At 46.3% G+C, this 9,263-nt stretch overlaps 1 long non-coding RNA gene across 1 annotated transcript in view; it reads right to left on the reverse strand.

Moving 5' to 3' along the window:
• Positions 1 to 4,639, reverse strand: part of LOC141374580 (uncharacterized) — a 7,587-nt gene extending 2,948 nt beyond the window's left edge. The window contains exons 1-2 of the long non-coding RNA XR_012381593.1: positions 4,257 to 4,639; positions 1,455 to 1,524 (exon numbers count right to left, since the gene is read on the reverse strand). This is a non-coding gene — a long non-coding RNA (uncharacterized lncRNA). The remainder of the gene's footprint in view (positions 1 to 1,454; positions 1,525 to 4,256) is intronic.
• Positions 4,640 to 9,263: the final 4,624 nt, after the last annotated feature.

Here is a 9,263-nt window from a genome sequence, read left to right on the forward strand (position 1 = left end):
ATATATATATATATATATATATATAATTCTTTAAAAAATGGTAATGTTTTCCTCTAAAGAGAGCTTATTGTCAAGTAGGAAGGTGAATAGTCACATACGTTTAATACAGTATAATTGCATACTTGCTTTCGTGGTGTACGTTGTACAAAGTTTAAGGGGGAGTTTAAGGAAAGGGTCCCCTAGGCTCTCCAGAGGAGAGAAAGACAAAGTCACAGAGAAAGAAGTACATGCCTGAGTGGATTCGGCAGTGGGATATGTCAGGGGCAAGGTGGGGCAAGTGGGAATAATGTGTAGGCAGATGAAATGGAATGTGCAGAATCTGGAAACATGAGCGAATATAGTAACATGTTCTGAGAGCTATAAATAATTGAGTATTACTAGAGCATACAGTTCTGGGGGGGTGGGGAGCAGTGGAAGATGACATGGGACAGATCAGCGGGAGATCAATTATGAATGACTCTGGAAGCCAAACAAATGGAACAGATTGTGTCTTGTTAACAATTGAGGGACCATTGATGAATGTCGAGTGGTGGGATAATGGGATCAGATCTGTGGATACAAAAGAACATTCTGTGAGCTCTGTGGAGGATGGAGGGGGTGGAGAGTGGGAAGTGGTGGGGGAGGATAACTAAGCAGGAGACAGAGGGGCCAAAAGGGAGGCCACCGCAGTGGTCCACGAGAGCCCGGATTAGGGCTTGGGCAGTGGAAAAGGAAGGACGGGGAGAAACCCAAGAGCTCCTTATGAATCCGAATCCACAGGCCATGGTTACCAGTTGGATGCAGGGGTGAGAGAAGAGAGACCAGGATGACTGTGAAGATGGCAGTGCCAGTCACAAGGCCCAAACAGCTCTCACTGCACTTGGGCCTCCTCTCCTGTGACTCCTTCTCTTCCTCCTCTAGGGCTTCTGGAACACTACACCACAGTACATAAACTCCCCGCATGCTCACCTTGCCCCCTTCCTGCTTTGAACTGAAACCTGCTCTTTACATGAGGGCTCGGCTTCACCAACACTTGCCTCCTGTGTACGAAGCCCGTTCTCTCCTCTCCTCCTCTGGATGAAGCCCAGGGCCCACCCCACAAGCAAACTTGCAGTTTCCCAGTTCTGCTTCCAAACTGTACTTTCTCAATCCTCCTACAAACTGCTCCTTAGAAGCCCACACCCTCCCCTCGACCCACTTTTGTAGCTTTCATCTGCCTGCTGCACGGAAGACCTTAGTGTCTGGCTCAAGGTCCACCCTCTCCACCCCAAAGCCTGCCATCATCCTGACTTCTCTGTCTACAAGGGGGACCTGTCCAGTAGTCTGGTCCATTCCTCTGGAGCCGCTCACACGGATGGCCACACGCTGGAAAGGTTTCATCTCCAACCTTCACTCCACATATCCTCAATCCCGCCACAGTTTCCTATCCTTCCATTTCTCGAACTCCTTTACTCCTGCTGCGGCTAGTGTCTGACCTTACTGGCCCTTTGCCTCTGTTTTCAGCCACTGATCAATCTTCTTGCTTCATTTCCTCCTCCAACCAGTCTAGAAAACACAATATATTGCTTTGTAAGCATCTTGCAATGATCCTCGCTGCTCCTCCTTTGTCGTTTCGTTCTTCTCAACGGAATCCCAATCTCTGGACCAATCCAGCCTTCTACTGCCTTCTTTTGTATACCTGGTCGCAGGCCAACATTGTGAGGCTCGCTCTCGATTCTCCTCTCTCCCTCATTCCAAGTGGTTACCAAGCCTTGCCAGTTCTTTCTCCTTCCCAAGTGTCCCCCTGTCGGTCCCTTCCTCTCCATCCCCACTGTCCTTGCCTTTGTTCAGGGACTCAATTGTTTCCTCTACATTAATCCCACTTAGTTCTCCCTGCCTATAGTTTCAGCACTGAAGTTCAAAAGAGCTTTCCGAACCATGCTCTGATCTTATTTCTGTAACATATCATGTGATCCTCTGACCCTATCACTGTAGCCAGAGTGCCCTGTCATGAGATCTCCTTCTTAACAATAGTTTACTGACTGTTCAAACTCTCTGGCATCACATAGAAGACCCATTGTAATTACACACTTGTCACCTCTCCAGGTCCCCACCCCTTTCTATTCCATCCTAAACCTTACCTCTTTCATTCTATCCTAAGGCTTATTGACTGCTTGTAGGTTCCATGATGGTTCATGCTCTTTCTCTCTGCTGCATGTACCATTCCCTTTACCTCCTCATTATATGGGTACTCATTCTTCATGACACAGCTGGCACCCAGCCCAGAACCTGGCACTTTATTACATGCTCAATAAGATCTTTACAAAAAGGTCCTTGATATTTATTCTACCCCCCTGAGTGTTTGAACTAGTTGTTCCTAAGTGATCCTTGAGAATCTCCATTTTTATGTCTTTCCCATTTTGTCATACTTTTGTGTTTACTTCCACCTGCCTGCTTCACAGAAGACCTTAGTGCCTGGCTCAAGGTCCACCCTCTCCACTCCAAAGCCTGCCATCATCCTAACTTCCACATGAGACTATGACCTTATTGAAGGTAGGAACCTTATCTTTTTCACCTTGGCATGCCCAGTATGCATCACAAGGCCTGCCACAAGTAGGCATTCAATGAGCAGCTGTGAAAGGTTGGATGGATGAATGGATGGATGGATGGATGGATGGATGGGCAGAGCCTCATCCACTGCCCCAGATCATGCTGCCCATCCTGCCTGTCCTGGGGGAAGACCTAGGACTGTTGTCCTATTCTGGAGACTTCTCAGCTGTTGGAGACAACCACTTCTGTCTGCCCTGGAAATGCTGGTATCTCAGCTAGAGACAGTTTCAAAAGTAAAGGGTATGCTCAGAAAGGCTCTCTTGCCTTTCGGTGCAGTAGAAATGAAGGTTGATGGTGCTTCCACTGTCCCAGCAGTCTTCCTGATCAGGGACCTGAGAAGATCAGGACAGATGTCATGGAGCGGGAGCTCTTTGAAGGACCAGATTCAGCAGCTTCCTTGAAATGCCCCTTTTCCTGCCTACTAAAAGGGCCCCATGGGTCCCAAAGGCAGGTGCATTGCAGAGTAAATTAGAAGAACCTGACTTTATGGCTTCATCCTTTCCCTGATGCATCCTTTACACAGTCGCCAGAGGTAATGTCCTAAAACATAGATGTGCTCATCTACTGAAAAGCTTTTAGTGTCTCCCCACTGCTTACAGAACAGAATCTAAAATCCATAGCTTGTTGTGCAAAGCATCCAGCCTTCAGGTGTCACTCTCCTTCTCCAGCTCCTCTGCCCCTTTGTCTTTTCCTGAATGAAGCACGTGCCTTACCACCTCCATACCATGGCTTCCTTAGCCCCAGCTGAAAAGGATGCCCTTCCCATTCGTTTCCCCCATTCTTTGGGGTTGTCTAACCCCAAAGAGCCTCATCTGAAACTCCTCTTCTGGAAAAAGACTTTCTTCTCCCCTCCCTGAGGACTCTCTCAGCCTTCGGAGAAGGAATCCTCCTCCTCAGCACCCTGCCAGAAGTGTATTCTGGCTACACAAAGAGACTTTCTCATTCCAGTATTCTGCTTACGTGCTCACACGTCTGTCTCCTGGGCTGGATTAGTTGCTCCACTGCGCAACTCTAATGTTTGGGGAAATATTCTTGGATCTGTGGAGCTCGTGATCTCTAGAATAACCAGATAGGTTTAGCTGGGGCTATATTCGTTTAGAGTATAGAGAAAGGACCATTGGTATCAAAGTCAGATAGACACCAGGACATCACATAGTGTTTGCCTTTGGTCGTTGATATTTATTCTACCCCCCTGAGTGTTTGAACTAGTTGCTCCTAAGTGATCCTTGAGAATCTCCATTTTTATGTCTTTCCCATTTTGTCATACTTTTGTGTTTACTTCCATCTGCCTGCTTCACAGAAGACCTTAGTGCCTGGCTCAAGGTCCACCCTCTCCACTCCAAAGCCTGCCATCATCCTAACTTCCACATGAGACTATGACCTTATTGAAGGTAGGAACTTTATCTTTTTCACCTTGGCATGCCCAGTATGCATCACAAGGCCTGCCACAAGTAGGTGTCTCAGCCTCGGGGTTCCCTTATCTGTAAAATGGGAATAACAACAACAATCTCAGAGGGTTGCAATGGGGATTAAGTGTAATAATAAATGTAAAGACCCCAGTCTGGGATTTGGCATATGGTAGGTTACGCCAAGAAAATATTAGTTTTGTCCTCCTCCCCGTTTCGTAGCTCTTCAATTTTCATACTTGAAAACTGTTTAATAACAAACACTCTTTCATTCAACCTCACCCTTCCCGTGCCAACGTTTCCTTCAAATCTTCAAATTCTTATCATTGGAATCACTGCTCTTCTTGGGATACCCGTCAACCTCGGCACTTGCTTTTCAAAACATGGCGACTCTTCCTAGATGGAGGCTCGTAAAATCGTCGTAGCAGGAGCAGGAGCAAAAATAATGATAATAAATGATGATAAGTGACAGTAATTGAGGGCTGACTAAGTGCCAGCTCCACGGTCAGTTCTCTATGAGCCACGTACTTGCTGCCACTCTGACATAGGTTTTGTGTCTGTCTCACAAATGGGGAAGCTAAAGCTTAGAGTGTTGAAGAAACTGGCTCATGGCCAGATAGCTAGAAAGTGGGAGAGCCCAGAGCACAAACACACGCATGCCCGGTCTGAAATCCTTGCCCCTAGCAGCACAACCAACACTCCGGGCGTCCCCTGTTGCCACTTTCCACGATGTCTCCTTGGTGCTTGAGTTTGGGCATTGTGGCATCACAGGATGAGTGTTCAACCCCACCAGCCTCATCCAGAATGTTCCCCAAGAGGCAGAGAGAGTCCTGGCTTTCTTGTCTCAACTTTCCAAAGCGCAAGCACCTACAATCAACACACACAGTTGTCCTATGGCGGGTATGTCGGCAGCAGACGTGTGATCGAGGGCTCGGTGTCAGAGATAAAGAAATCCAAACGAGGACAGGCCTTCCCAGGAGCGAGTGACAGTGGTGTTTGGGGAGGAGGCATGCCAGGCTGAAGCTCTCCAGTGAGACTTTCTTTGACTCCTGCCAACTACAGAGAACATTTGGTATCCAGAACTCCTGCCAAATATCACACTCGGGGGCTGGCCCAGTTTCACTGACATCCTTCTCTGGGGCCCCACCATCAGCATGGTGCTATCACCAGCATGGGGTCTGGGCAGCTCTTTGACTCCTGCTGGCTCTTCTCCAGGGTCTCAGGCTTGCTGGGACCTACTGCTGCCCCCTCCCTTTCCCCTCACTTCTCTCAACCCCTCAGCCCCTCCAAGCTGTTCCTGTCACAGGGATTCTGTGTCTGAGGGTCTGTCAGTGTGAACTCTCTTCCCCAGACCTGGCTGTGGCTGCCTCCCCCTCTCCAGTCAGCTCTGCACTGCGGTGTCCCTTCTCCCCTGGCCGCAGCTGCTGACCCCCACCCTGCTCACTATTACATTACCCTATTTTACTTTATCAAGGCTCTTCTAGTTCCTATGATTATCTTCCTTATTTTTGATTTTACATATTTATCATGGCCCTTGCCTTAGTAGAATATTAGCTCCCTACTTGTGGGTCTCTTCCTTGTACAGCACTCTAGTCCTAGCTCCTTAAAACAGTGCCTGGCACTTGATGGACTCTCCGTACATATTTGTTACCTGGCCAAATGACCAGCGTAATGACCCATTGACCAGAGGTCTAGACATGTAGGCAAAGGAAAACAGATGGTAATAATGACAGCTTTCATTTATTGAGATAGGGCTTTACAGGCATTATCCTAAGGGTTTGACATGCATTGTCCCACTTAATTAGTCCAACAACCCTATTACTCCCATTTAACACATGAGAAAACTGAGGGTTAAGATTAAAAAAAAAAACAAACTTGCTCAAGAAACACACCTGCCTTAATACCCTGCATGGCAGAGCAGACCCAGATTTAGGGCTCTAGCATCAAAGCCAAATGCTTAACTATTTTCTTCAAGGAATCACCCACTTCAGGAAACCTCCCCCCCGCCCCCCCGCCAGGGGAACCAAGAAATACTGAGTAGGACAATAACAAGCATGGACAAGGATGTGGAAAATTGGAACTCCCATACGTCACTGGTGAGAATGTAAAATGTCATTTTGGAACACACTCAGAAATTCTTCACAAAGTTAAACATAGGGTTACCATACCATCCAGCAACTGTACTCCTTGGCTGAACTGAAAGCGTATACAGAAAAACTTGCACACAAATGTCCGTAGAACTATTATTCACAATAGCCAAAAAGTAGAAGCAACCCAAATGTCCAACTGGTGAATGTATGAACAAAGTGTTTATGTACACGATAGACTATTATGTGGCCATAAGAAGGAACAATGTACTCACTCGTGTTATGACATGGATGGCTTTTCAAAACATTATGCTAAGACAGAGACAAAGAGAAGACAGTAAGCAGACAAAGAAAGGACAAATATTATATGATTGCTCTTATACACAATGTCCAGAATGGACAAATCCACAGTGATAGAAAGTAAATTAGTGGTTGCTGGGGGTGGAGGGAGGGAGATGGAGAATGACCAGTGAGGAGTGTGGTGTTGTATTTTGGCTTTTGTTCTTTGGGCGGTTAAGCCTAAGCGTTTGTGGTAGGTTTGATGAAGATTAGAGAGTCGTGGGAAAATGTGATCATGCAAAAAGCAGTCTGGCTTTTTCCTCCCCGGCTGCTTGAAGCCTCGCCGCCATCATGAACGACACAGTAACTATCCGGACCAGGAAGTTCATGACTAACCGACTACTTCAGCGGAAACAGATGGTCATTGATGTTCTTCACCCTGGAAAGGCAACGGTACCTAAGACAGAAATTCGGGAAAAACTAGCCAAAATGTACAAGACCACACCAGATGTCATATTTGTGTTTGGATTCAGAACCCATTTTGGTGGTGGCAAGACAACCGGCTTTGGCATGATTTACGATTCTTTGGATTATGCAAAGAAAAATGAACCCAAACACAGACTTGCAAGACATGGCCTGTATGAGAAGAAAAAGACATCAGGAAAACAGCGAAAGGAACGCAAGAACAGAATGAAGAAAGTCAGGGGGACTGCAAAAGCCAACGTTGGTGCTGGCAAAAAGTGAGCTGGAGATTGGACAACAGAAGGAGTAAAGATGCTGCAGTGGCTTTATCTGTGGTGGTTGTGCAGATTTTTCATGAGAGGATCAATAAACTAAGAATGTTAATAAAAAAAAAAAGCAGTCTGAGCTGAGTAGTAAACTAGGAAAGACAGCGAGGCCTGTTCACTCAGATTCCTTTCAGCGTCTGTCTGTCTGTCTTCAGAGGTAGGGATGCTCTTTCCTCCAAGGACAGGAGGGAGCTTCTCACAGGAGAATCTTTCCAAAGAAAGTCAGAAAATCCCTCCAGCTTGAAATATTCAGTAAGCCAAGGTGCTGTACTTGGGAGTAGGGCGCCCTGCATCCTGCCACCACTTTCTGCAAGCCTCTCATCTCTCACGTATGAAGCTCCACGTAACCTGCTGTGCCAAACTGAGCCCTGTCCCTTCCAGCCTTCAGGTTGGCTTTTCAGATTCAACGTCCTCTGGAGCTTCTTTATAAGGAGACTAAAATATTCTGGAATTACGTAGTGATGGTGGTTGCACAACCTTCTGGATATACTAAAAGCCTCTGAGCTATACACTCTAAGTGATGAAAATGGTAAATTTTATGCTATGTGAGTTTATCTAGAAAGAAAGAGAGAGAGAGAAAGGGAAGAGGGGAGGGAGGGAGACAGAAGGAAAGACTAGGCTTATCTGCCTGGGGATAGAGCAGTTTTGAGATCGCGGGTGTGGCAAGTGGGCAGGTAAGCAGCTAATCAAGAGGCCTGTTCAAGGTGGCAGAGGGCCAGCTCCTAGTATCATCTAAGGAGCAATGCTCCTCTTTTGAGCTGGGAAAAGGGACCAGTAAGTGCAAGGCAGGGCCCAACCCATATACCAGAACTTGGAAGGTGTCAGAGCAGAAGCCTAAGCACATAAATCAAAGTGCATGGGGGAATCTGGATTAAGAGGGTGAGGTCCAGTACTCCATTAACAGGACAGAAGAACCACATGAGGGGAAAATTGGAACAGCCACACAGGTGGAAAGAGCTGTGGAAACTGGATTAGAACAAAGGCCTGAGTATTCCAAGACTTGGCCTCCATTTGGCACAGCTCAGCCTGTTGAAACAGGCACACCCTTACTCAGAACTGGTCAAGCATGCAGGAGATGAACTCAACTCAACTGGGGAAGAGGCCCGGGGACATGCAGAGGGCAGCCAACTAGCAGGTTGAGAGGGCATATTCTTCCCAATTAAAGTCATTTCCCAAGTTCAAGGCTTTGGGGCTTATTCCAATGCGAATGGCCCTGAAATGTTAGATAATAGCCTCAAGATCACACAGCTAGAAAGTGATAGAAACGTTGTTATGGCCAAGTTTGCCTGGCTCCAATGTCCTTGCTTTCAGCAGTATGGATGAGAGACAGTCTAAATATGGTGGTTACCTATGGAAAGAGCCTAATGTTCATCGACAGATGAATGGATAAAGAAGATGTGGTATACACACACACACACACACTGGAATATTATGCAGCCATTAAAAATGAAATCTTGCCATTTGCAATGATGTGGATGGAACTAGAGAGTATTATGCTAAGCATAATAAGTCAGTCAGAGAAAAACAATTATCATATGATCTCACTGATAGGTGGAATTTGAGAAACAAGACAGAGGATCATAGGAGAAGAGAGGAAAAAAATGAAACAAGACAAAACCAGAGAGGGAGACAAACCATAAGAGACTCTTAATCTCAGGCACCAAACTGAGGATTGCTGGAGTGGAAGAGGGTGGGAGGGATGGAGTGGGTGGTGGACATCGGGGAGGGTATGTATTGTAGTGAGTGCCGTGAATTGTGTAAGACTGATGAATCACAGACCTATACCCCTGAAACAAACAATACATTATATGTTAATAAAATAAATAAATAAAATAAAAAATAGGTATAGAAAAATAAATAAATGTGGTAGTTAAGAGCATGGATCACGAGTTCAAATCCCACCAGGCAATAACTGTCTATCCTAGGTTTCGTCAGCCAATGAAGCATTACATACAGAGTATTTAGACTGGCGCCCAGAACCCAGTAAGAGCTAACCATCCTTAACAGTGTGCTCTGCTCCAGCCAGAGAGACGTGGTGTTCCATATTTGTCTAACACAATCTCTGTTTGCTGCTTCCCCATATCTTGTTCTAGAAAGACTTGCCCTTGTTTATGTGTTTCTCTAGGGGTCAAACT

The sequence above is a fragment of the Callorhinus ursinus genome, unplaced genomic scaffold (genome assembly GCF_003265705.2).
Source record: "Callorhinus ursinus isolate GAN/ISIS: 27379988/994484 unplaced genomic scaffold, GSC_fseal_2.0 scaffold19, whole genome shotgun sequence".
In the NCBI taxonomy this organism is placed as follows: Eukaryota; Metazoa; Chordata; class Mammalia; order Carnivora; family Otariidae; genus Callorhinus; species Callorhinus ursinus.